General features: G+C 40.2%; 14 non-coding genes across 14 annotated transcripts; all 14 read right to left on the bottom strand.

Annotated features, from left to right (window-relative positions):
- Window positions 1-1762: 1762 nt before the first annotated feature.
- On the bottom strand, window positions 1763-1881 carry LOC142347636 (5S ribosomal RNA). Its single transcript, XR_012760617.1, has one exon. It is a non-coding gene; the product is annotated as a 5S ribosomal RNA (ribosomal RNA).
- A 3006-nt stretch (window positions 1882-4887) lies between these two features.
- LOC142347635 (5S ribosomal RNA) lies at window positions 4888-5006 on the bottom strand. The gene has a single exon (XR_012760616.1). It is a non-coding gene; the product is annotated as a 5S ribosomal RNA (ribosomal RNA).
- A 1690-nt stretch (window positions 5007-6696) lies between these two features.
- Window positions 6697-6815, bottom strand: LOC142347123 (5S ribosomal RNA). The gene has a single exon (XR_012760144.1). It is a non-coding gene; the product is annotated as a 5S ribosomal RNA (ribosomal RNA).
- Window positions 6816-7951: 1136 nt separating this feature from the next.
- LOC142347122 (5S ribosomal RNA) lies at window positions 7952-8070 on the bottom strand. Its single transcript, XR_012760143.1, has one exon. It is a non-coding gene; the product is annotated as a 5S ribosomal RNA (ribosomal RNA).
- Window positions 8071-9958: 1888 nt separating this feature from the next.
- Window positions 9959-10077, bottom strand: LOC142347121 (5S ribosomal RNA). The gene has a single exon (XR_012760142.1). It is a non-coding gene; the product is annotated as a 5S ribosomal RNA (ribosomal RNA).
- Window positions 10078-11579: 1502 nt separating this feature from the next.
- Window positions 11580-11698, bottom strand: LOC142347634 (5S ribosomal RNA). Its single transcript, XR_012760615.1, has one exon. It is a non-coding gene; the product is annotated as a 5S ribosomal RNA (ribosomal RNA).
- Window positions 11699-13209: 1511 nt separating this feature from the next.
- Window positions 13210-13328, bottom strand: LOC142347633 (5S ribosomal RNA). Its single transcript, XR_012760614.1, has one exon. It is a non-coding gene; the product is annotated as a 5S ribosomal RNA (ribosomal RNA).
- Window positions 13329-14839: 1511 nt separating this feature from the next.
- On the bottom strand, window positions 14840-14958 carry LOC142347631 (5S ribosomal RNA). Its single transcript, XR_012760613.1, has one exon. It is a non-coding gene; the product is annotated as a 5S ribosomal RNA (ribosomal RNA).
- Window positions 14959-16469: 1511 nt separating this feature from the next.
- Window positions 16470-16588, bottom strand: LOC142347630 (5S ribosomal RNA). Its single transcript, XR_012760612.1, has one exon. It is a non-coding gene; the product is annotated as a 5S ribosomal RNA (ribosomal RNA).
- A 1136-nt stretch (window positions 16589-17724) lies between these two features.
- LOC142347629 (5S ribosomal RNA) lies at window positions 17725-17843 on the bottom strand. Its single transcript, XR_012760611.1, has one exon. It is a non-coding gene; the product is annotated as a 5S ribosomal RNA (ribosomal RNA).
- Window positions 17844-19355: 1512 nt separating this feature from the next.
- On the bottom strand, window positions 19356-19474 carry LOC142347627 (5S ribosomal RNA). Its single transcript, XR_012760609.1, has one exon. It is a non-coding gene; the product is annotated as a 5S ribosomal RNA (ribosomal RNA).
- Window positions 19475-21923: 2449 nt separating this feature from the next.
- On the bottom strand, window positions 21924-22042 carry LOC142347626 (5S ribosomal RNA). The gene has a single exon (XR_012760608.1). It is a non-coding gene; the product is annotated as a 5S ribosomal RNA (ribosomal RNA).
- A 2648-nt stretch (window positions 22043-24690) lies between these two features.
- LOC142347625 (5S ribosomal RNA) lies at window positions 24691-24809 on the bottom strand. The gene has a single exon (XR_012760607.1). It is a non-coding gene; the product is annotated as a 5S ribosomal RNA (ribosomal RNA).
- A 1324-nt stretch (window positions 24810-26133) lies between these two features.
- On the bottom strand, window positions 26134-26252 carry LOC142347624 (5S ribosomal RNA). The gene has a single exon (XR_012760606.1). It is a non-coding gene; the product is annotated as a 5S ribosomal RNA (ribosomal RNA).
- Between the last annotated feature and the right edge of the window lie 3 nt (window positions 26253-26255).

Raw genomic sequence — 26255 nt, 5'->3', positions numbered from 1 at the left:
CGGTAATTGGGAAAATCAGTGGCGAATTGCTTTTAGCCTAATTGTTGTGATAAACTTATTAAATAGGTAAGTATCAACTCTATTTGATAAGTTTTATTTGAATGCACTCTGCGTTAGCGGAGTGCAGCCTAAAGAATGGAACTCAGCGATTTGCACTAACTTAAAAGTTAGTTTAATAAAGGGAAATTTTACAATTAGTATTGATGTTTCCGAGACAGTTCCAAATATCAAATATACAGTAAACGCAAGCAGGGGAACTATTAGAATGGCCTTTACAAGTATATGGGGTGTGTTTGGAGCAATGGTTATTGCTGAAATTGTCATTTACAAAAAGTATCCGCGCTCGATGAGGCTTAACTTTTTCGATCACCGAACTTTGTTTTGGTCACCAAATCGTCAATTTTAGTCCAAATTGGCTCATTTTTTGTGGGCATGCTCCACTTGAGCCATAGTTTGGGATAAAACAAAAAAATCTGGCACAGCGAATCATTTTGGACAGGTTTTTACCGATTTCCAAAAAAGTATCCGCGCTCGATGAGGCTTAAGTTTTTCGATCACCGAACTTTGTTTTGGTCACCAAATCGTCAATTTTAGTCCAAATTGGCTCATTTTTTGTGGGCATGCTCCACTTGAGCCATAGTTTGGGATAAAACAAAAAAATCTGGCACAGCGAGCCATTTTGGACAGGTTTTTACCGATTTCCAAAAAAGTATCCGCGCTCGATGAGGCTTAACTTTTTCGATCACCGAACTTTGTTTTGGTCACCAAATCGTCAATTTTAGTCCGAATTGGCTCATTTTTTGTGGGCATGCTCCACTTGAGCCATAGTTTGGGATAAAACAAAAAAATCGGGCACAGCGAATCATTTCGGACAGGTTTTAACCGATTTCCAAAAAAGTATCCGCGCTCGATGAGGCTTAACTTTTTCGATCACCGAACTTTGTTTTGGTCACCAAATCGTCAATTTTAGTCCAAATTGGCTCATTTTTTGTGGGCATGCTCCAATTGAGCCATAGTTTGGGATAAAACAAAAAAATCTGGCACAGCGAATCATTTTGGACAAGTTTTTACCGATTTCCAAAAAAGTATCCGCGCTCGATGAGGCTTAACTTTTTCGATCACCGAACTTTGTTTTGGCCACCAAAACGTCAATTTTAGTCCGAAATGGCTCATTTTTTTTGGGCATGCTCCACTTGAGCCATAGTTGGGGCTAAAACAAAAAAATCTGGCACAGCGAACCATTTTGGACAAGTTTTCACCAATTTCCAAAAAAGTATCTGCGCTCGATGAGGCTTAACTTTTTCGATCACCGAACTTTGTTTTGGCCACCAAATCGTCAATTTTAGTCCGAAATGGCTCATTTTTTGTGGGCATGCTCCACTTGAGCCATAGTTGGGGCTAAAACAAAAAAATCTGGCACAGCGAACCATTTTGGACAGGTTTTTACCAATTTCCAAAAAAGTATCCGCGCTCGATGAGGCTTAACTTTTTCGATCACCGAACTTTGTTTTGGTCACCAAATCGTCAATTTTAGTCCGAAATGGCTCATTTTTTGTGGGCATGCTCCACTTGAGCCATAGTTGGGGCTAAAACAAAAAAATCTGGCACAGCGAACCATTTTGGACAAGTTTTCACCAATTTCCAAAAAAGTATCCGCGCTCGATGAGGCTTAACTTTTTCGATCACCGAGGCTTTTTGAGGCTCTAAAATGTGTAAATATCGAATAAAAGTATTCTATGAGGTTTGAATACTCAAAAGAAAAAGCCTACAACACCTGGTGTTCCCAAGCGGTCACCCATCCAAGTACTAACCAGGCCCAATGTTGCTTAACTTCGGTGATCGGACGAGAACCGGTGCATTCAACATGGTATGGTCGTAGGCATTTGCGTAAGTGGGAGCGAATTTATATACAACAGTATTGTTTTGTAGTCCTATATTCATATACAGGATCACTTTAACTGGCCGCCTTGCGGTTTGCAAAATAGTCACTTAATACATGCAATTTTAGCCACGGTTGTGTTATAATTTATGCAATTCGTAGCCATACAGTGTATTATGACCAACGCACAAACTTTTTGCTTCCAACCATCCACAATACAGTGGAACGGCCCCAAAACAAGGGAGAGATGAATTGGGTCCGAGGAACCTGTTCAACCGGACATTGAACCGGAAGCATGACTTCAGTGGGTTTAGGTCGGTAATTGGGAAAATCAGTGGCGAATTGCTTTTAGCCTAATTGTTGTGATAAACTTATTAAATAGGTAAGTATCAACTCTATTTGATAAGTTTTATTTGAATGCACTCTGCGTTAGCGGAGTGCATGGAACTCAGCGATTTGCACTAACTTAAAAGTTAGATTAATAAAGGGAAATTTTACAATTAGTATTGATGTTTCCGAGACAGTTCCAAATATCAAATATACAGTAAACGCAAGCAGGGGAACTATTAGAATGGCCTTTACAAGTATATGGGGTGTGTTTGGAGCAATGGTTATTGCTGAAATTGTCATTTACAAAAAGTATCCGCGCTCGATGAGGCTTAACTTTTTCGATCACCGAACTTTGTTTTGGTCACCAAATCGTCAATTTTAGTCCAAATTGGCTCATTTTTTGTGGGCATGCTCCACTTGAGCCATAGTTTGGGATAAAACAAAAAAATCTGGCACAGCGAATCATTTTGGACAGGTTTTTACCGATTTCCAAAAAAGTATCCGCGCTCGATGAGGCTTAACTTTTTCGATCACCGAACTTTGTTTTGGTCACCAAATCGTCAATTTTAGTCCAAATTGGCTCATTTTTTGTGGGCATGCTCCACTTGAGCCATAGTTTGGGATAAAACAAAAAAATCTGGCACAGCGAATCATTTCGGACAGGTTTTTACCGATTTCCAAAAAAGTATCCGCGCTCGATGAGGCTTAACTTTTTCGATCACCGAACTTTGTTTTGATCACCAAATCGTCAATTTTAGTCCGAATTGGCTCATTTTTTGTGGGCATGCTCCACTTGAGCCATAGTTTGGGATAAAATAAAAAAATCTGGCACAGCGAATCATTTCGGACAGGTTTTTACCGATTTCCAAAAAAGTATCCGCGCTCGATGAGGCTTAACTTTTTCGATCACCGAACTTTGTTTTGGTCACCAAATCGTCAATTTTAGTCCAAATTGGCTCATTTTTTGTGGGCATGCTCCACTTGAGCCATAGTTTGGGATAAAACAAAAAAATCTGGCACAGCGAATCATTTTGGACAGGTTTTTACCGATTTCCAAAAAAGTATCCGCGCTCGATGAGGCTTAAGTTTTTCGATCACCGAACTTTGTTTTGGTCACCAAATCGTCAATTTTAGTCCAAATTGGCTCATTTTTTGTGGGCATGCTCCACTTGAGCCATAGTTTGGGATAAAACAAAAAAATCTGGCACAGCGAGCCATTTTGGACAGGTTTTTACCGATTTCCAAAAAAGTATCCGCGCTCGATGAGGCTTAACTTTTTCGATCACCGAACTTTGTTTTGGTCACCAAATCGTCAATTTTAGTCCGAATTGGCTCATTTTTTGTGGGCATGCTCCACTTGAGCCATAGTTTGGGATAAAACAAAAAAATCTGGCACAGCGAATCATTTCGGACAGGTTTTTACCGATTTCCAAAAAAGTATCCGCGCTCGATGAGGCTTAACTTTTTCGATCACCGAACTTTGTTTTGGTCACCAAATCGTCAATTTTAGTCCAAATTGGCTCATTTTTTGTGGGCATGCTCCAATTGAGCCATAGTTTGGGATAAAACAAAAAAATCTGGCACAGCGAATCATTTTGGACAAGTTTTTACCGATTTCCAAAAAAGTATCCGCGCTCGATGAGGCTTAACTTTTTCGATCACCGAACTTTGTTTTGGCCACCAAGTCGTCAATTTTAGTCCGAAATGGCTCATTTTTTGTGGGCATGCTCCACTTGAGCCATAGTTTGGGATAAAACAAAAAAATCTGGCACAGCGAATCATTTCGGACAGGTTTTTACCGATTTCCAAAAAAGTATCCGCGCTCGATGAGGCTTAACTTTTTCGATCACCGAACTTTGTTTTGGTCACCAAATCGTCAATTTTAGTCCGAATTGGCTCATTTTTTGTGGGCATGCTCCACTTGAGCCATAGTTTGGGATAAAACAAAAAAATCTGGCACAGCGAATCATTTCGGACAGGTTTTTACCGATTTCCAAAAAAGTATCCGCGCTCGATGAGGCTTAACTTTTTCGATCACCGAACTTTGTTTTGGTCACCAAATCGTCAATTTTAGTCCAAATTGGCTCATTTTTTGTGGGCATGCTCCAATTGAGCCATAGTTTGGGATAAAACAAAAAAATCTGGCACAGCGAATCATTTTGGACAAGTTTTTACCGATTTCCAAAAAAGTATCCGCGCTCGATGAGGCTTAACTTTTTCGATCACCGAACTTTGTTTTGGCCACCAAAACGTCAATTTTAGTCCGAAATGGCTCATTTTTTTTGGGCATGCTCCACTTGAGCCATAGTTGGGGCAAAAACAAAAAAATCTGGCACAGCGAACCATTTTGGACAAGTTTTCACCAATTTCCAAAAAAGTATCCGCTCTCGATGAGGCTTAACTTTTTCGATCACCGAACTTTGTTTTGGCCACCAAATCGTCAATTTTAGTCCGAAATGGCTCATTTTTTGTGGGCATGCTCCACTTGAGCCATAGTTGGGGCTAAAACAAAAAAATCTGGCACAGCGAACCATTTTGGACAAGTTTTCACCAATTTCCAAAAAAGTATCCGCGCTCGATGAGGCTTAACTTTTTCGATCACCGAGGCTTTTTGAGGCTCTAAAATGTGTAAATATCGAATAAAAGTATTCTATGAGGTTTGAATACTCAAAAGAAAAAGCCTACAACACCTGGTGTTCCCAAGCGGTCACCCATCCAAGTACTAACCAGGCCCAATGTTGCTTAACTTCGGTGATCGGACGAGAACCGGTGCATTCAACATGGTATGGTCGTAGGCATTTGCGTAAGTGGGAGCGAATTTATATACAACAGTATTGTTTTGTAGTCCTATATTCATATACAGGATCACTTTAACTGGCCGCCTTGCGGTTTGCAAAATAGTCACTTAATACATGCAATTTTAGCCACGGTTGTGTTATAATTTATGCAATTCGTAGCCATACAGTGTATTATGACCAACGCACAAACTTTTTGCTTCCAACCATCCACAATACAGTGGAACGGCCCCAAAACAAGGGAGAGATGAATTGGGTCCGAGGAACCTGTTCAACCGGACATTGAACCGGAAGCATGACTTCAGTGGGTTTAGGTCGGTAATTGGGAAAATCAGTGGCGAATTGCTTTTAGCCTAATTGTTGTGATAAACTTATTAAATAGGTAAGTATCAACTCTATTTGATAAGTTTTATTTGAATGCACTCTGCGTTAGCGGAGTGCATGGAACTCAGCGATTTGCACTAACTTAAAAGTTAGATTAATAAAGGGAAATTTTACAATTAGTATTGATGTTTCCGAGACAGTTCCAAATATCAAATATACAGTAAACGCAAGCAGGGGAACTATTAGAATGGCCTTTACAAGTATATGGGGTGTGTTTGGAGCAATGGTTATTGCTGAAATTGTCATTTACAAAAAGTATCCGCGCTCGATGAGGCTTAACTTTTTCGATCACCGAACATTGTTTTGGTCACCAAATCGTCAATTTTAGTCCAAATTGGCTCATTTTTTGTGGGCATGCTCCACTTGAGCCATAGTTTGGGATAAAACAAAAAAATCTGGCACAGCGAATCATTTCGGACAGGTTTTTACCGATTTCCAAAAAAGTATCCGCGCTCGATGAGGCTTAACTTTTTCGATCACCGAACTTTGTTTTGATCACCAAATCGTCAATTTTAGTCCGAATTGGCTCATTTTTTGTGGGCATGCTCCACTTGAGCCATAGTTTGGGATAAAATAAAAAAATCTGGCACAGCGAATCATTTCGGACAGGTTTTTACCGATTTCCAAAAAAGTATCCGCGCTCGATGAGGCTTAACTTTTTCGATCACCGAACTTTGTTTTGGTCACCAAATCGTCAATTTTAGTCCAAATTGGCTCATTTTTTGTGGGCATGCTCCACTTGAGCCATAGTTTGGGATAAAACAAAAAAATCTGGCACAGCGAATCATTTTGGACAAGTTTTTACCGATTTCCAAAAAAGTATCCGCGCTCGATGAGGCTTAACTTTTTCGATCACCGAACTTTGTTTTGGCCACCAAATCGTCAATTTTCGTCCGAAATGGCTCATTTTTTGTGGGCATGCTCCACTTGAGCCATAGTTGGGGCTAAAACAAAAAAATCTGGCACAGCGAACCATTTTGGACAAGTTTTCACCAATTTCCAAAAAAGTATCCGCGCTCGATGAGGCTTAACTTTTTCGATCACCGAACTTTGTTTTGGCCACCAAATCGTCAATTTTAGTCCGAAATGGCTCATTTTTTGTGGGCATGCTCCACTTGAGCCATAGTTGGGGCTAAAACAAAAAAATCTGGCACAGCGAACCATTTTGGACAAGTTTTCACCAATTTCCAAAAAAGTATCCGCGCTCGATGAGGCTTAACTTTTTCGATCACCGAGGCTTTTTGAGGCTCTAAAATGTGTAAATATCGAATAAAAGTATTCTATGAGGTTTGAATACTCAAAAGAAAAAGCCTACAACACCTGGTGTTCCCAAGCGGTCACCCATCCAAGTACTAACCAGGCCCAATGTTGCTTAACTTCGGTGATTGGACGAGAACCGGTGCATTCAACATGGTATGGTCGTAGGCATTTGCGTAAGTGGGAGCGAATTTATATACAACAGTATTGTTTTGTAGTCCTATATTCATATACAGGATCACTTTAACTGGCCGCCTTGCGGTTTGCAAAATAGTCACTTAATACATGCAATTTTAGCCACGGTTGTGTTATAATTTATGCAATTCGTAGCCATACAGTGTATTATGACCAACGCACAAACTTTTTGCTTCCAACCATCCACAATACAGTGGAACGGCCCCAAAACAAGGGAGAGATGAATTGGGTCCGAGGAACCTGTTCAACCGGACATTGAACCGGAAGCATGACTTCAGTGGGTTTAGGTCGGTAATTGGGAAAATCAGTGGCCAATTGCTTTTAGCCTAATTGTTGTGATAAACTTATTAAATAGGTAAGTATCAACTCTATTTGATAAGTTTTATTTGAATGCACTCTGCGTTAGCGGAGTGCAGCCTAAAGAATGGAACTCAGCGATTTGCACTAACTTAAAAGTTAGATTAATAAAGGGAAATTTTACAATTAGTATTGATGTTTCCGAGACAGTTCCAAATATCAAATATACAGTAAACGCAAGCAGGGGAACTATTAGAATGGCCTTTACAAGTATATGGGGTGTGTTTGGAGCAATGGTTATTGCTGAAATTGTCATTTACAAAAAGTATCCGCGCTCGATGAGGCTTAACTTTTTCGATCACCGAACTTTGTTTTGGCCACCAAATCGTCAATTTTCGTCCGAAATGGCTCATTTTTTGTGGGCATGCTCCACTTGAGCCATAGTTGGGGCTAAAACAAAAAAATCTGGCACAGCGAACCATTTTGGACAAGTTTTCACCAATTTCCAAAAAAGTATCCGCGCTCGATGAGGCTTAACTTTTTCGATCACCGAACTTTGTTTTGGCCACCAAATCGTCAATTTTAGTCCGAAATGGCTCATTTTTTGTGGGCATGCTCCACTTGAGCCATAGTTGGGGCTAAAACAAAAAAATCTGGCACAGCGAACCATTTTGGACAAGTTTTCACCAATTTCCAAAAAAGTATCCGCGCTCGATGAGGCTTAACTTTTTCGATCACCGAGGCTTTTTGAGGCTCTAAAATGTGTAAATATCGAATAAAAGTATTCTATGAGGTTTGAATACTCAAAAGAAAAAGCCTACAACACCTGGTGTTCCCAAGCGGTCACCCATCCAAGTACTAACCAGGCCCAATGTTGCTTAACTTCGGTGATTGGACGAGAACCGGTGCATTCAACATGGTATGGTCGTAGGCATTTGCGTAAGTGGGAGCGAATTTATATACAACAGTATTGTTTTGTAGTCCTATATTCATATACAGGATCACTTTAACTGGCCGCCTTGCGGTTTGCAAAATAGTCACTTAATACATGCAATTTTAGCCACGGTTGTGTTATAATTTATGCAATTCGTAGCCATACAGTGTATTATGACCAACGCACAAACTTTTTGCTTCCAACCATCCACAATACAGTGGAACGGCCCCAAAACAAGGGAGAGATGAATTGGGTCCGAGGAACCTGTTCAACCGGACATTGAACCGGAAGCATGACTTCAGTGGGTTTAGGTCGGTAATTGGGAAAATCAGTGGCCAATTGCTTTTAGCCTAATTGTTGTGATAAACTTATTAAATAGGTAAGTATCAACTCTATTTGATAAGTTTTATTTGAATGCACTCTGCGTTAGCGGAGTGCAGCCTAAAGAATGGAACTCAGCGATTTGCACTAACTTAAAAGTTAGATTAATAAAGGGAAATTTTACAATTAGTATTGATGTTTCCGAGACAGTTCCAAATATCAAATATACAGTAAACGCAAGCAGGGGAACTATTAGAATGGCCTTTACAAGTATATGGGGTGTGTTTGGAGCAATGGTTATTGCTGAAATTGTCATTTACAAAAAGTATCCGCGCTCGATGAGGCTTAACTTTTTCGATCACCGAACTTTGTTTTGGTCACCAAATCGTCAATTTTAGTCCAAATTGGCTCATTTTTTGTGGGCATGCTCCACTTGAGCCATAGTTTGGGATAAAACAAAAAAATCTGGCACAGCGAATCATTTCGGACAGGTTTTTACCGATTTCCAAAAAAGTATCCGCGCTCGATGAGGCTTAACTTTTTCGATCACCGAACTTTGTTTTGGTCACCAAATCGTCAATTTTAGTCCAAATTGGCTCATTTTTTGTGGGCATGCTCCACTTGAGCCATAGTTTGGGATAAAACAAAAAAATCTGGCACAGCGAACCATTTTGGACAAGTTTTCACCAATTTCCAAAAAAGTATCCGCGCTCGATGAGGCTTAACTTTTTCGATCACCGAACTTTGTTTTGGCCACCAAATCGTCAATTTTAGTCCGAAATGGCTCATTTTTTGTGGGCATGCTCCACTTGAGCCATAGTTGGGGCTAAAACAAAAAAATCTGGCACAGCGAATCATTTTGGACAGGTTTTTACCGATTTCCAAAAAAGTATCCGCGCTCGATGAGGCTTAACTTTTTCGATCACCGAACTTTGTTTTGGTCACCAAATCGTCAATTTTAGTCCAAATTGGCTCATTTTTTGTGGGCATGCTCCACTTGAGCCATAGTTTGGGATAAAACAAAAAAATCTGGCACAGCGAATCATTTTGGACAAGTTTTTACCGATTTCCAAAAAAGTATCCGCGCTCGATGAGGCTTAACTTTTTCGATCACCGAACTTTGTTTTGGCCACCAAATCGTCAATTTTCGTCCGAAATGGCTCATTTTTTGTGGGCATGCTCCACTTGAGCCATAGTTGGGGCTAAAACAAAAAAATCTGGCACAGCGAACCATTTTGGACAAGTTTTCACCAATTTCCAAAAAAGTATCCGCGCTCGATGAGGCTTAACTTTTTCGATCACCGAACTTTGTTTTGGCCACCAAATCGTCAATTTTAGTCCGAAATGGCTCATTTTTTGTGGGCATGCTCCACTTGAGCCATAGTTGGGGCTAAAACAAAAAAATCTGGCACAGCGAACCATTTTGGACAAGTTTTCACCAATTTCCAAAAAAGTATCCGCGCTCGATGAGGCTTAACTTTTTCGATCACCGAGGCTTTTTGAGGCTCTAAAATGTGTAAATATCGAATAAAAGTATTCTATGAGGTTTGAATACTCAAAAGAAAAAGCCTACAACACCTGGTGTTCCCAAGCGGTCACCCATCCAAGTACTAACCAGGCCCAATGTTGCTTAACTTCGGTGATTGGACGAGAACCGGTGCATTCAACATGGTATGGTCGTAGGCATTTGCGTAAGTGGGAGCGAATTTATATACAACAGTATTGTTTTGTAGTCCTATATTCATATACAGGATCACTTTAACTGGCCGCCTTGCGGTTTGCAAAATAGTCACTTAATACATGCAATTTTAGCCACGGTTGTGTTATAATTTATGCAATTCGTAGCCATACAGTGTATTATGACCAACGCACAAACTTTTTGCTTCCAACCATCCACAATACAGTGGAACGGCCCCAAAACAAGGGAGAGATGAATTGGGTCCGAGGAACCTGTTCAACCGGACATTGAACCGGAAGCATGACTTCAGTGGGTTTAGGTCGGTAATTGGGAAAATCAGTGGCGAATTGCTTTTAGCCTAATTGTTGTGATAAACTTATTAAATAGGTAAGTATCAACTCTATTTGATAAGTTTTATTTGAATGCACTCTGCGTTAGCGGAGTGCATGGAACTCAGCGATTTGCACTAACTTAAAAGTTAGATTATTAAAGGGAAATTTTACAATTAGTATTGATGTTTCCGAGACAGTTCCAAATATCAAATATACAGTAAACGAAAGCAGGGGAACTATTAGAATGGCCTTTACAAGTATATGGGGTGTGTTTGGAGCAATGGTTATTGCTGAAATTGTCATTTACAAAAAGTATCCGCGCTCGATGAGGCTTAACTTTTTCGATCACCGAACTTTGTTTTGGTCACCAAATCGTCAATTTTAGTCCAAATTGGCTCATTTTTTGTGGGCATGCTCCACTTGAGCCATAGTTTGGGATAAAACAAAAAAATCTGGCACAGCGAATCATTTCGGACAGGTTTTTACCGATTTCCAAAAAAGTATCCGCGCTCGATGAGGCTTAACTTTTTCGATCACCGAACTTTGTTTTGGTCACCAAATCGTCAATTTTAGTCCAAATTGGCTCATTTTTTGTGGGCATGCTCCACTTGAGCCATAGTTTGGGATAAAACAAAAAAATCTGGCACAGCGAACCATTTTGGACAAGTTTTCACCAATTTCCAAAAAAGTATCCGCGCTCGATGAGGCTTAACTTTTTCGATCACCGAACTTTGTTTTGGCCACCAAATCGTCAATTTTAGTCCGAAATGGCTCATTTTTTGTGGGCATGCTCCACTTGAGCCATAGTTGGGGCTAAAACAAAAAAATCTGGCACAGCGAACCATTTTGGACAAGTTTTCTCCAATTTCCAAAAAAGTATCTGCGCTCGATGAGGCTTAACTTTTTGGATCACCGAACTTTGTTTTGGCCACCAAATCGTCAATTTTAGTCCGAAATGGCTCATTTTTTGTGGGCATGCTCCACTTGAGCCATAGTTGGGGCTAAAACAAAAAAATCTGGCACAGCGAACCATTTTGGACAAGTTTTCACCAATTTCCAAAAAAGTATCCGCGCTCGATGAGGCTTAACTTTTTCGATCACCGAGGCTTTTTGAGGCTCTAAAATGTGTAAATATCGAATAAAAGTATTCTATGAGGTTTGAATACTCAAAAGAAAAAGCCTACAACACCTGGTGTTCCCAAGCGGTCACCCATCCAAGTACTAACCAGGCCCAATGTTGCTTAACTTCGGTGATCGGACGAGAACCGGTGCATTCAACATGGTATGGTCGTAGGCATTTGCGTAAGTGGGAGCGAATTTATATACAACAGTATTGTTTTGTAGTCCTATATTCATATACAGGATCACTTTAACTGGCCGCCTTGCGGTTTGCAAAATAGTCACTTAATACATGCAATTTTAGCCACGGTTGTGTTATAATTTATGCAATTCGTAGCCATACAGTGTATTATGACCAACGCACAAACTTTTTGCTTCCAACCATCCACAATACAGTGGAACGGCCCCAAAACAAGGGAGAGATGAATTGGGTCCGAGGAACCTGTTCAACCGGACATTGAACCGGAAGCATGACTTCAGTGGGTTTAGGTCGGTAATTGGGAAAATCAGTGGCGAATTGCTTTTAGCCTAATTGTTGTGATAAACTTATTAAAAAGGTAAGTATCAACTCTATTTGATAAGTTTTATTTGAATGCACTCTGCGTTAGCGGAGTGCAGCCTAAAGAATGGAACTCAGCGATTTGCACTAACTTATAAGTTAGATTAATAAAGGGAAATTTTACAATTATTATTGATGTTTCCGAGACAGTTCCAAATATCAAATATACAGTAAACGCAAGCAGGGGAACTATTAGAATGGCCTTTACAAGTATATGGGGTGTGTTTGGAGCAATGGTTATTGCTGAAATTGTCATTTACAAAAAGTATCCGCGCTCGATGAGGCTTAACTTTTTCGATCACCGAACTTTGTTTTGGTCACCAAATCGTCAATTTTAGTCCAAATTGGCTCATTTTTTGTGGGCATGCTCCACTTGAGCCATAGTTTGGGATAAAACAAAGAATCTGGCACAGCGAATCATTTCGGACAGGTTTTTACCGATTTCCAAAAAAGTATCCGCGCTCGATGAGGCTTAACTTTTTCGATCACCGAACTTTGTTTTGGTCACCAAATCGTCAATTTTAGTCCAAATTGGCTCATTTTTTGTGGGCATGCTCCACTTGAGCCATAGTTTGGGATAAAACAAAAAAATCTGGCACAGCGAACCATTTTGGACAAGTTTTCACCAATTTCCAAAAAAGTATCCGCGCTCGATGAGGCTTAACTTTTTCGATCACCGAACTTTGTTTTGGCCACCAAATCGTCAATTTTAGTCCGAAATGGCTCATTTTTTGTGGGCATGCTCCACTTGAGCCATAGTTGGGGCTAAAACAAAAAAATCTGGCACAGCGAACCATTTTGGACAAGTTTTCACCAATTTCCAAAAAAGTATCTGCGCTCGATGAGGCTTAACTTTTTCGATCACCGAACTTTGTTTTGGCCACCAAATCGTCAATTTTAGTCCGAAATGGCTCATTTTTTGTGGGCATGCTCCACTTGAGCCATAGTTGGGGCTAAAACCAAAAAATCTGACACAGCGAACCATTTTGGACAAGTTTTCACCAATTTCCAAAAAAGTATCCGCGCTCGATGAGGCTTAACTTTTTCGATCACCGAGGCTTTTTGAGGCTCTAAAATGTGTAAATATCGAATAAAAGTATTCTATGAGGTTTGAATACTCAAAAGAAAAAGCCTACAACACCTGGTGTTCCCAAGCGGTCACCCATCCAAGTACTAACCAGGCCCAATGTTGCTTAACTTCGGTGATCGGACGAGAACCGGTGCATTCAACATGGTATGGTCGTAGGCATTTGCGTAAGTGGGAGCGAATTTATATACAACAGTATTGTTTTGTAGTCCTATATTCATATACAGGATCACTTTAACTGGCCGCCTTGCGGTTTGCAAAATAGTCACTTAATACATGCAATTTTAGCCACGGTTGTGTTATAATTTATGCAATTCGTAGCCATACAGTGTATTATGACCAACGCACAAACTTTTTGCTTCCAACCATCCACAATACAGTGGAACGGCCCCAAAACAAGGGAGAGATGAATTGGGTCCGAGGAACCTGTTCAACCGGACATTGAACCGGAAGCATGACTTCAGTGGGTTTAGGTCGGTAATTGGGAAAATCAGTGGCGAATTGCTTTTAGCCTAATTGTTGTGATAAACTTATTAAATAGGTAAGTATCAACTCTATTTGATAAGTTTTATTTGAATGCACTCTGCGTTAGCGGAGTGCAGCCTAAAGAATGGAACTCAGCGATTTGCACTAACTTAAAAGTTAGTTTAATAAAGGGAAATTTTACAATTAGTATTGATGTTTCCGAGACAGTTCCAAATATCAAATATACAGTAAACGCAAGCAGGGGAACTATTAGAATGGCCTTTACAAGTATATGGGGTGTGTTTGGAGCAATGGTTATTGCTGAAATTGTCATTTACAAAAAGTATCCGCGCTCGATGAGGCTTAACTTTTTCGATCACCGAACTTTGTTTTGGTCACCAAATCGTCAATTTTAGTCCAAATTGGCTCATTTTTTGTGGGCATGCTCCACTTGAGCCATAGTTTGGGATAAAACAAAGAATCTGGCACAGCGAATCATTTCGGACAGGTTTTTACCGATTTCCAAAAAAGTATCCGCGCTCGATGAGGCTTAACTTTTTCGATCACCGAACTTTGTTTTGGTCACCAAATCGTCAATTTTAGTCCAAATTGGCTCATTTTTTGTGGGCATGCTCCACTTGAGCCATAGTTTGGGATAAAACAAAAAAATCTGGCACAGCGAACCATTTTGGACAAGTTTTCACCAATTTCCAAAAAAGTATCCGCGCTCGATGAGGCTTAACTTTTTCGATCACCGAACTTTGTTTTGGCCACCAAATCGTCAATTTTAGTCCGAAATGGCTCATTTTTTGTGGGCATGCTCCACTTGAGCCATAGTTGGGGCTAAAACAAAAAAATCTGGCACAGCGAACCATTTTGGACAAGTTTTCACCAATTTCCAAAAAAGTATCTGCGCTCGATGAGGCTTAACTTTTTCGATCACCGAACTTTGTTTTGGCCACCAAATCGTCAATTTTAGTCCGAAATGGCTCATTTTTTGTGGGCATGCTCCACTTGAGCCATAGTTGGGGCTAAAACCAAAAAATCTGACACAGCGAACCATTTTGGACAAGTTTTCACCAATTTCCAAAAAAGTATCCGCGCTCGATGAGGCTTAACTTTTTCGATCACCGAGGCTTTTTGAGGCTCTAAAATGTGTAAATATCGAATAAAAGTATTCTATGAGGTTTGAATACTCAAAAGAAAAAGCCTACAACACCTGGTGTTCCCAAGCGGTCACCCATCCAAGTACTAACCAGGCCCAATGTTGCTTAACTTCGGTGATCGGACGAGAACCGGTGCATTCAACATGGTATGGTCGTAGGCATTTGCGTAAGTGGGAGCGAATTTATATACAACAGTATTGTTTTGTAGTCCTATATTCATATACAGGATCACTTTAACTGGCCGCCTTGCGGTTTGCAAAATAGTCACTTAATACATGCAATTTTAGCCACGGTTGTGTTATAATTTATGCAATTCGTAGCCATACAGTGTATTATGACCAACGCACAAACTTTTTGCTTCCAACCATCCACAATACAGTGGAACGGCCCCAAAACAAGGGAGAGATGAATTGGGTCCGAGGAACCTGTTCAACCGGACATTGAACCGGAAGCATGACTTCAGTGGGTTTAGGTCGGTAATTGGGAAAATCAGTGGCGAATTGCTTTTAGCCTAATTGTTGTGATAAACTTATTAAATAGGTAAGTATCAACTCTATTTGATAAGTTTTATTTGAATGCACTCTGCGTTAGCGGAGTGCAGCCTAAAGAATGGAACTCAGCGATTTGCACTAACTTATAAGTTAGATTAATAAAGGGAAATTTTACAATTATTATTGATGTTTCCGAGACAGTTCCAAATATCAAATATACAGTAAACGCAAGCAGGGGAACTATTAGAATGGCCTTTACAAGTATATGGGGTGTGTTTGGAGCAATGGTTATTGCTGAAATTGTCATTTACAAAAAGTATCCGCGCTCGATGAGGCTTAACTTTTTCGATCACCGAACTTTGTTTTGGTCACCAAATCGTCAATTTTAGTCCAAATTGGCTCATTTTTTGTGGGCATGCTCCACTTGAGCCATAGTTTGGGATAAAACAAAGAATCTGGCACAGCGAATCATTTCGGACAGGTTTTTACCGATTTCCAAAAAAGTATCCGCGCTCGATGAGGCTTAACTTTTTCGATCACCGAACTTTGTTTTGGTCACCAAATCGTCAATTTTAGTCCAAATTGGCTCATTTTTTGTGGGCAGGCTCCACTTGAGCCATAGTTTGGGATAAAACAAAAAAATCTGGCACAGCGAACCATTTTGGACAAGTTTTCACCAATTTCCAAAAAAGTATCCGCGCTCGATGAGGCTTAACTTTTTCGATCACCGAACTTTGTTTTGGCCACCAAATCGTCAATTTTAGTCCGAAATGGCTCATTTTTTGTGGGCATGCTCCACTTGAGCCATAGTTGGGGCTAAAACAAAAAAATCTGGCACAGCGAACCATTTTGGACAAGTCTTCACCAATTTCCAAAAAAGTATCTGCGCTCGATGAGGCTTAACTTTTTCGATCACCGAACTTTGTTTTGGCCACCAAATCGTCAATTTTAGTCCGAAATGGCTCATTTTTTGTGGGCATGCTCCACTTGAGCCATAGTTGGGGCTAAAACAAAAAAATCTGGCACAGCGAACCATTTTGGACAAGTTTTCACCAATTTCCAAAAAAGTATCCGCGCTCGATGAGGCTTAACTTTTTCGATCACCGAGGCTTTTTGAGGCTCTAAAATGTGTAAATATCGAATAAAAGTATTCTATGAGGTTTGAATACTCAAAAGAAAAAGCCTACAACACCTGGTGTTCCCAAGCGGTCACCCATCCAAGTACTAACCAGGCCCAATGTTGCTTAACTTCGGTGATCGGACGAGAACCGGTGCATTCAACATGGTATGGTCGTAGGCATTTGCGTAAGTGGGAGCGAATTTATATACAACAGTATTGTTTTGTAGTCCTATATTCATATACAGGATCACTTTAACTGGCCGCCTTGCGGTTTGCAAAATAGTCACTTAATACATGCAATTTTAGCCACGGTTGTGTTATAATTTATGCAATTCGTAGCCATACAGTGTATTATGACCAACGCACAAACTTTTTGCTTCCAACCATCCACAATACAGTGGAACGGCCCCAAAACAAGGGAGAGATGAATTGGGTCCGAGGAACCTGTTCAACCGGACATTGAACCGGAAGCATGACTTCAGTGGGTTTAGGTCGGTAATTGGGAAAATCAGTGGCGAATTGCTTTTAGCCTAATTGTTGTGATAAACTTATTAAATAGGTAAGTATCAACTCTATTTGATAAGTTTTATTTGAATGCACTCTGCGTTAGCGGAGTGCAGCCTAAAGAATGGAACTCAGCGATTTGCACTAACTTAAAAGTTAGTTTAATAAAGGGAAATTTTACAATTAGTATTGATGTTTCCGAGACAGTTCCAAATATCAAATATACAGTAAACGCAAGCAGGGGAACTATTAGAATGGCCTTTACAAGTATATGGGGTGTGTTTGGAGCAATGGTTATTGCTGAAATTGTCATTTACAAAAAGTATCCGCGCTCGATGAGGCTTAACTTTTTCGATCACCGAACTTTGTTTTGGTCACCAAATCGTCAATTTTAGTCCAAATTGGCTCATTTTTTGTGGGCATGCTCCACTTGAGCCATAGTTTGGGCTAAAACAAAAAAATCTGGCACAGCGAACCATTTTGGACAAGTCTTCACCAATTTCCAAAAAAGTATCTGCGCTCGATGAGGCTTAACTTTTTCGATCACCGAACTTTGTTTTGGCCACCAAATCGTCAATTTTAGTCCGAAATGGCTCATTTTTTGTGGGCATGCTCCACTTGAGCCATAGTTGGGGCTAAAACAAAAAAATCTGGCACAGCGAACCATTTTGGACAAGTTTTCACCAATTTCCAAAAAAGTATCCGCGCTCGATGAGGCTTAACTTTTTCGATCACCGAGGCTTTTTGAGGCTCTAAAATGTGTAAATATCGAATAAAAGTATTCTATGAGGTTTGAATACTCAAAAGAAAAAGCCTACAACACCTGGTGTTCCCAAGCGGTCACCCATCCAAGTACTAACCAGGCCCAATGTTGCTTAACTTCGGTGATCGGACGAGAACCGGTGCATTCAACATGGTATGGTCGTAGGCATTTGCGTAAGTGGGAGCGAATTTATATACAACAGTATTGTTTTGTAGTCCTATATTCATATACAGGATCACTTTAACTGGCCGCCTTGCGGTTTGCAAAATAGTCACTTAATACATGCAATTTTAGCCACGGTTGTGTTATAATTTATGCAATTCGTAGCCATACAGTGTATTATGACCAACGCACAAACTTTTTGCTTCCAACCATCCACAATACAGTGGAACGGCCCCAAAACAAGGGAGAGATGAATTGGGTCCGAGGAACCTGTTCAACCGGACATTGAACCGGAAGCATGACTTCAGTGGGTTTAGGTCGGTAATTGGGAAAATCAGTGGCGAATTGCTTTTAGCCTAATTGTTGTGATAAACTTATTAAATAGGTAAGTATCAACTCTATTTGATAAGTTTTATTTGAATGCACTCTGCGTTAGCGGAGTGCAGCCTAAAGAATGGAACTCAGCGATTTGCACTAACTTAAAAGTTAGATTAATAAAGGGAAATTTTACAATTAGTATTGATGTTTCCGAGACAGTTCCAAATATCAAATATAGAGTAAAGACAAGCAGGGGAACTATTAGAATGGCCTTTACAAGTATATGGGGTGTGTTTGGAGCAATGGTTATTGCTGAAATTGTCATTTACAAAAAGTATCCGCGCTCGATGAGGCTTAACTTTTTCGATCACCGAACTTTGTTTTGGTCACCAAATCGTCAATTTTAGTCCAAATTGGCTCATTTTTTGTGGGCATGCTCCACTTGAGCCATAGTTTGGGATAAAACAAAAAAATCTGGCACAGCGAATCATTTTGGACAAGTTTTTACCGATTTCCAAAAAAGTATCCGCGCTCGATGAGGCTTAACTTTTTCGATCACCGAACTTTGTTTTGGCCACCAAATCGTCAATTTTAGTCCGAAATGGCTCATTTTTTGTGGGCATGCTCCACTTGAGCCATAGTTGGGGCTAAAACAAAAAAATCTGGCACAGCGAACCATTTTGGACAAGTTTTCACCAATTTCCAAAAAAGTATCCGCGCTCGATGAGGCTTAACTTTTTCGATCACCGAACTTTGTTTTGGCCACCAAATCGTCAATTTTAGTCCGAAATGGCTCATTTTTTGTGGGCATGCTCCACTTGAGCCATAGTTGGGGCTAAAACAAAAAAATCTGGCACAGCGAACCATTTTGGACAAGTTTTTACCAATTTCCAAAAAAGTATCTGCGCTCGATGAGGCTTAACTTTTTCGATCACCGAACTTTGTTTTGGCCACCAAATCGTCAATTTTAGTCCGAAATGGCTCATTTTTTGTGGGCATGCTCCACTTGAGCCATAGTTGGGGCTAAAACAAAAAAATCTGGCACAGCGAACCATTTTGGACAAGTTTTCACCAATTTCCAAAAAAGTATCCGCGCTCGATGAGGCTTAACTTTTTCGATCACCGAGGCTTTTTGAGGCTCTAAAATGTGTAAATATCGAATAAAAGTATTCTATGAGGTTTGAATACTCAAAAGAAAAAGCCTACAACACCTGGTGTTCCCAAGCGGTCACCCATCCAAGTACTAACCAGGCCCAATGTTGCTTAACTTCGGTGATCGGACGAGAACCGGTGCATTCAACATGGTATGGTCGTAGGCATTTGCGTAAGTGGGAGCGAATTTATATACAACAGTATTGTTTTGTAGTCCTATATTCATATACAGGATCACTTTAACTGGCCGCCTTGCGGTTTGCAAAATAGTCACTTAATACATGCAATTTTAGCCACGGTTGTGTTATAATTTATGCAATTCGTAGCCATACAGTGTATTATGACCAACGCACAAACTTTTTGCTTCCAACCATCCACAATACAGTGGAACGGCCCCAAAACAAGGGAGAGATGAATTGGGTCCGAGGAACCTGTTCAACCGGACATTGAACCGGAAGCATGACTTCAGTGGGTTTAGGTCGGTAATTGGGAAAATCAGTGGCGAATTGCTTTTAGCCTAATTGTTGTGATAAACTTATTAAATAGGTAAGTATCAACTCTATTTGATAAGTTTTATTTGAATGCACTCTGCGTTAGCGGAGTGCAGCCTAAAGAATGGAACTCAGCGATTTGCACAAAGTTAAAAGTTAGATTAATAAAGGGAAATTTTACAATTAGTATTGATGTTTCCTAGACAGTTCCAAATATCAAATATACAGTAAACGCAAGCAGGGGAACTATTAGAATGGCCTTTACAAGTATATGGGGTGTGTTTGGAGCAATGGTTATTGCTGAAATTGTCATTTACAAAAAGTATCCGCGCTCGATGAGACTTAACTTTTTCGATCACCGAACTTTGTTTTGGTCACCAAATCGTCAATTTTAGTCCAAATTGGCTCATTTTTGTGGGCATGCTCCACTTGAGCCATAGTTTGGGATAAAACAAAAAAATCTGGCACAGCGAATCATTTTGGACAGGTTTTTACCGATTTCCAAAAAGTATCCGCGCTCGATGAGGCTTAACTTTTTCGATCACCGAACTTTGTTTTGGTCACCAAATCGTCAATTTTAGTCCAAATTGGCTCATTTTTTGTGGGCATGCTCCACTTGAGCCATAGTTTGGGATAAAACAAAAAAATCTGGCACAGCGAATCATTTTGGACAGGTTTTTACCGATTTCCAAAAAAGTATCCGCGCTCGATGAGGCTTAACTTTTTCGATCACCGAACTTTGTTTTGGTCACCAAATCGTCAATTTTAGTCCAAATTGGCTCATTTTTTGTGGGCATGCTCCACTTGAGCCATAGTTTGGGATAAAACAAAAAAATCTGGCACAGCGAATCATTTTGGACAGGTTTTTACCGATTTCCAAAAAAGTATCCGCGCTCGATGAGGCTTAACTTTTTCGATCACCGAACTTTGTTTTGGTCACCAAATCGTCAATTTTAGTCCAAATTGGCTCATTTTTTGTGGGCATGCTCCACTTGAGCCATAGTTTGGGATAAAACAAAAAAATCTGGCACAGCGAATCATTTTGGACAGGTTTTTACCGATTTCCAAAAAAGTATCCGCGCTCGATGAGGCTTAACTTTTTCGATCACCGAACTTTGTTTTGGTCACCAAATCGTCAATTTTAGTCCAAGTTGGCTCATTTTTTGTGGGCATGCTCCACTTGAGCCATAGTTTGGGATAAAACAAAAAAATCTGGCACAGCGAATCATTTTGGACAGGTTTTTACCGATTTCCAAAAAAGTATCCGCGCTCGATGAGGCTTAACTTTTTCGATCACCGAACTTTGTTTTGGTCACCAAATCGTCAATTTTAGTCCGAATTGGCTCATTTTTTGTGGGCATGCTCCACTTGAGCCATAGTTTGGGATAAAACAAAAAAATCTGGCACAGCGAACCATTTTGGACAGGTTTTTACCGATTTCCAAAAAGTATCCGCGCTCGATGAGGCTTAACTTTTTCGATCACCGAACTTTGTTTTGGTCACCAAATCGTCAATTTTAGTCCAAATTGGCTCATTTTTTGTGGGCATGCTCCACTTGAGCCATAGTTTGCGATAAAACAAAAAAATCTGGCACAGCGAATCATTTTGGACAAGTTTTTACCGATTTCCAAAAAAGTATCCGCGCTCGATGAGGCTTAACTTTTTCGATCACCGAACTTTGTTTTGGCCACCAAATCGTCAATTTTAGTCCGAAATGGCTCATTTTTTGTGGGCATGCTCCACTTGAGCCATAGTTGGGGCTAAAACAAAAAAATCTGGCACAGCGAACCATTTTGGACAAGTTTTCACCAATTTCCAAAAAAGTATCCGCGCTCGATGAGGCTTAACTTTTTCGATCACCGAACTTTGTTTTGGCCACCAAATCGTCAATTTTAGTCCGAAATGGCTCATTTTTTGTGGGCATGCTCCACTTGAGCCATAGTTGGGGCTAAAACAAAAAAATCTGGCACAGCGAACCATTTTGGACAAGTTTTCACCAATTTCCAAAAAAGTATCCGCGCTCGATGAGGCTTAACTTTTTCGATCACCGAGGCTTTTTGAGGCTCTAAAATGTGTAAATATCGAATAAAAGTATTCTATGAGGTTTGAATACTCAAAAGAAAAAGCCTACAACACCTGGTGTTCCCAAGCGGTCACCCATCCAAGTACTAACCAGGCCCAATGTTGCTTAACTTCGGTGATCGGACGAGAACCGGTGCATTCAACATGGTATGGTCGTAGGCATTTGCGTAAGTGGGAGCGAATTTATATACAACAGTATTGTTTTGTAGTCCTATATTCATATACAGGATCACTTTAACTGGCCGCCTTGCGGTTTGCAAAATAGTCACTTAATACATGCAATTTTAGCCACGGTTGTGTTATAATTTATGCAATTCGCAGCCATACAGTGTATTATGACCAACGCACAAACTTTTTGCTTCCAGCCATCCACAATACAGTGGAATGGCCCCAAAACACCAAAACAAGGGAGAGATGAATTGGGTCCGAGGAACCTGTTCAACCGGACATTGAACCGGAAGCATGACTTCAGTGGGTTTAGGTCGGTAATTGGGAAAATCAGTGGCGAATTGCTTTTAGCCTAATTGTTGTGATAAACTTATTAAATAGGTAAGTATCAACTCTATTTGATAAGTTTTATTTGAATGCACTCTGCGTTAGCGGAGTGCAGCCTAAAGAATGGAACTCAGCGATTTGCACTAACTTAAAAGTTAGAGTAATAAAGGGAAATTTTACAATTAGTATTGATGTTTCCGAGACAGTTCCAAATATCAAATATACAGTAAACGCAAGCAGGGGAACTATTAGAATGGCCTTTACAAGTATATGGGGTGTGTTTGGAGCAATGGTTATTGCTGAAATTGTCATTTACAAAAAGTATCCGCGCTCGATGAGGCTTAACTTTTTCGATCACCGAACTTTGTTTTGGTCATCAAATCGTCAATTTTAGTCCAAAATGGCTCATTTTTTGTGGGCATGCTCCACTTGAGCTATAGTTTGGGATAAAACAAAAAAATTTGGCACAGCGAACCATTTTGGACAGGTTTTTACCGATTTCCAAAAAAGTATCCGCGCTCGATGAGGCTTAACTTTTTCGATCACCGAACTTTGTTTTGGTCACCAAATCGTCAATTTTAGTCCGAATTGGCTCATTTTTTGTGGGCATGCTCCACTTGAGCCATAGTTTGGGATAAAACAAAAAAATCTGGCACAGCGAACCATTTTGGACAGGTTTTTACCGATTTCCAAAAAAGTATGCGCGCTCGATGAGGCTTAACTTTTTCGATCACCGAACTTTGTTTTGGTCACCAAATCGTCAATTTTAGTCCGAATTGGCTCATTTTTTGTGGGCATGCTCCACTTGAGCCAAAGTTTGGGATAAAACAAAAAAATCTGGCACAGCGAACCATTTTGGGCAGGTTTTTACCGATTTCCAAAAAAGTATCCGCGCTCGATGAGGCTTAACTTTTTCGATCACCGAACTTTGTTTTGGTCACCAAATCGTCAATTTTAGTCCGAATTGGCTCATTTTTTGTGGGCATGCTCCACTTGAGCCATAGTTTGGGATAAAACAAAAAAATCTGGCACAGCGAATCATTTCGGACAGGTTTTTACCGATTTCCAAAAAAGTATCCGCGCTCGATGAGGCTTAACTTTTTCGATCACCGAACTTTGTTTTGGTCACCAAATCGTCAATTTTAGTCCAAATTGGCTCATTTTTTGTGGGCATGCTCCACTTGAGCTATAGTTTGGGATAAAACAAAAAAATCTGGCACAGCGAACCATTTTGGACAGGTTTTTACCGATTTCCAAAAAAGTATCCGCGCTCGATGAGGCTTAACTTTTTCGATCACCGAACTTTGTTTTGGTCACCAAATCGTCAATTTTAGTCCGAATTGGCTCATTTTTTGTGGGCATGCTCCACTTGAGCCATAGTTTGGGATAAAACAAAAAAATCTGGCACAGCGAACCATTTTGGACAGGTTTTTACCGATTTCCAAAAAAGTATCCGCGCTCGATGAGGCTTAACTTTTTCGATCACCGAACTTTGTTTTGGTCACCAAATCGTCAATTTTAGTCCGAATTGGCTCATTTTTTGTGGGCATGCTCCACTTGAGCCATAGTTTGGGATAAAACAAAAAAATCTGGCACAGCGAATCATTTCGGACAGGTTTTTACCGATTTCCAAAAAAGTATCCGCGCTCGATGAGGCTTAACTTTTTCGATCACCGAACTTTGTTTTGGTCACCAAATCGTCAATTTTAGTCCAAATTGGCTCATTTTTTGTGGGCATGCTCCACTTGAGCCATAGTTTGGGATAAAACAAAAAAATCTGGCACAGCGAATCATTTTGGACAAGTTTTTACCGATTTCCAAAAAAGTATCCGCGCTCGATGAGGCTTAACTTTTTCGATCACCGAACTTTGTTTTGGCCACCAAATCGTCAATTTTAGTCCGAAATGGCTCATTTTTTGTGGGCATGCTCCACTTGAGCCATAGTTGGGGCTAAAACAAAAAAATCTGGCACAGCGAACCATTTTGGACAAGTTTTTACCAATTTCCAAAAAAGTATCCGCGCTCGATGAGGCTTAACTTTTTCGATCACCGAACTTTGTTTTGGCCACCAAATCGTCAATTTTAGTCCGAAATGGCTCATTTTTTGTGGGCATGCTCCACTTGAGCCATAGTTGGGGCTAAAACAAAAAAATCTGGCACAGCGAACCATTTTGGACAAGTTTTCACCAATTTCCAAAAAAGTATCCGCGCTCGATGAGGCTTAACTTTTTCGATCACCGAGGCTTTTTGAGGCTCTAAAATGTGTAAATATCGAATAAAAGTATTCTATGAGGTTTGAATACTCAAAAGAAAAAGCCTACAACACCTGGTGTTCCCAAGCGGTCACCCATCCAAGTACTAACCAGGCCCAATGTTGCTTAACTTCGGTGATCGGACGAGAACCGGTGCATTCAACATGGTATGGTCGTAGGCATTTGCGTAAGTGGGAGCGAATTTATATACAACAGTATTGTTTTGTAGTCCTATATTCATATACAGGATCACTTTAACTGGCCGCCTTGCGGTTTGCAAAATAGTCACTTAATACATGCAATTTTAGCCACGGTTGTGTTATAATTTATGCAATTCGTAGCCATACAGTGTATTATGACCAACGCACAAACTTTTTGCTTCCAACCATCCACAATACAGCGGAACGGCCCCAAAACAAGGGAGAGATGAATTGGGTCCGAGGAACCTGTTCAACCGGACATTGAACCGGAAGCATGACTTCAGTGGGTTTAGGTCGGTAATTGGGAAAATCAGTGGCGAATTGCTTTTAGCCTAATTGTTGTGATAAACTTATTAAATAGGTAAGTATCAACTCTATTTGATAAGTTTTATTTGAATGCACTCTGCGTTAGCGGAGTGCAGCCTAAAGAATGGAACTCAGCGATTTGCACTAACTTATAAGTTAGATTAATAAAGGGAAATTTTACAATTATTATTGATGTTTCCGAGACAGTTCCAAATATCAAATATACAGTAAACGCAAGCAGGGGAACTATTAGAATGGCCTTTACAAGTATATGGGGTGTGTTTGGAGCAATGGTTATTGCTGAAATTGTCATTTACAAAAAGTATCCGCGCTCGATGAGGCTTAACTTTTTCGATCATCGAACTTTGTTTTGGTCACCAAATCGTCAATTTTAGTCCAAATTGGCTCATTTTTTGTGGGCATGCTCCACTTGAGCCATAGTTTGCGATAAAACAAAAAAATCTGGCACAGCGAATCATTTTGGACAAGTTTTTACCGATTTCCAAAAAAGTATCCGCGCTCGATGAGGCTTAACTTTTTCGATCACCGAACTTTGTTTTGGCCACCAAATCGTCAATTTTAGTCCGAAATGGCTCATTTTTTGTGGGCATGCTCCACTTGAGCCATAATTGGGGCTAAAACAAAAAAATCTGGCACAGCGAACCATTTTGGACAAGTTTTCACCAATTTCCAAAAAAGTATCCGCGCTCGATGAGGCTTAACTTTTTCGATCACCGAACTTTGTTTTGGCCACCAAATCGTCAATTTTAGTCCGAAATGGCTCATTTTTTGTGGGCATGCTCCACTTGAGCCATAGTTGGGGCTAAAACAAAAAAATCTGGCACAGCGAACCATTTTGGACAAGTTTTCACCAATTTCCAAAAAAGTATCCGCGCTCGATGAGGCTTAACTTTTTCGATCACCGAGGCTTTTTGAGGCTCTAAAATGTGTAAATATCGAATAAAAGTATTCTATGAGGTTTGAATACTCAAAAGAAAAAGCCTACAACACCTGGTGTTCCCAAGCGGTCACCCATCCAAGTACTAACCAGGCCCAATGTTGCTTAACTTCGGTGATCGGACGAGAACCGGTGCATTCAACATGGTATGGTCGTAGGCATT

The sequence above is a fragment of the Convolutriloba macropyga genome, chromosome 9, assembly GCF_964194025.1.
Source record: "Convolutriloba macropyga chromosome 9, txConMacr16.3, whole genome shotgun sequence".
In the NCBI taxonomy this organism is placed as follows: domain Eukaryota; kingdom Metazoa; phylum Xenacoelomorpha; order Acoela; family Convolutidae; genus Convolutriloba; species Convolutriloba macropyga.
This window is presented reverse-complemented; position numbering and strand designations above follow the sequence as displayed.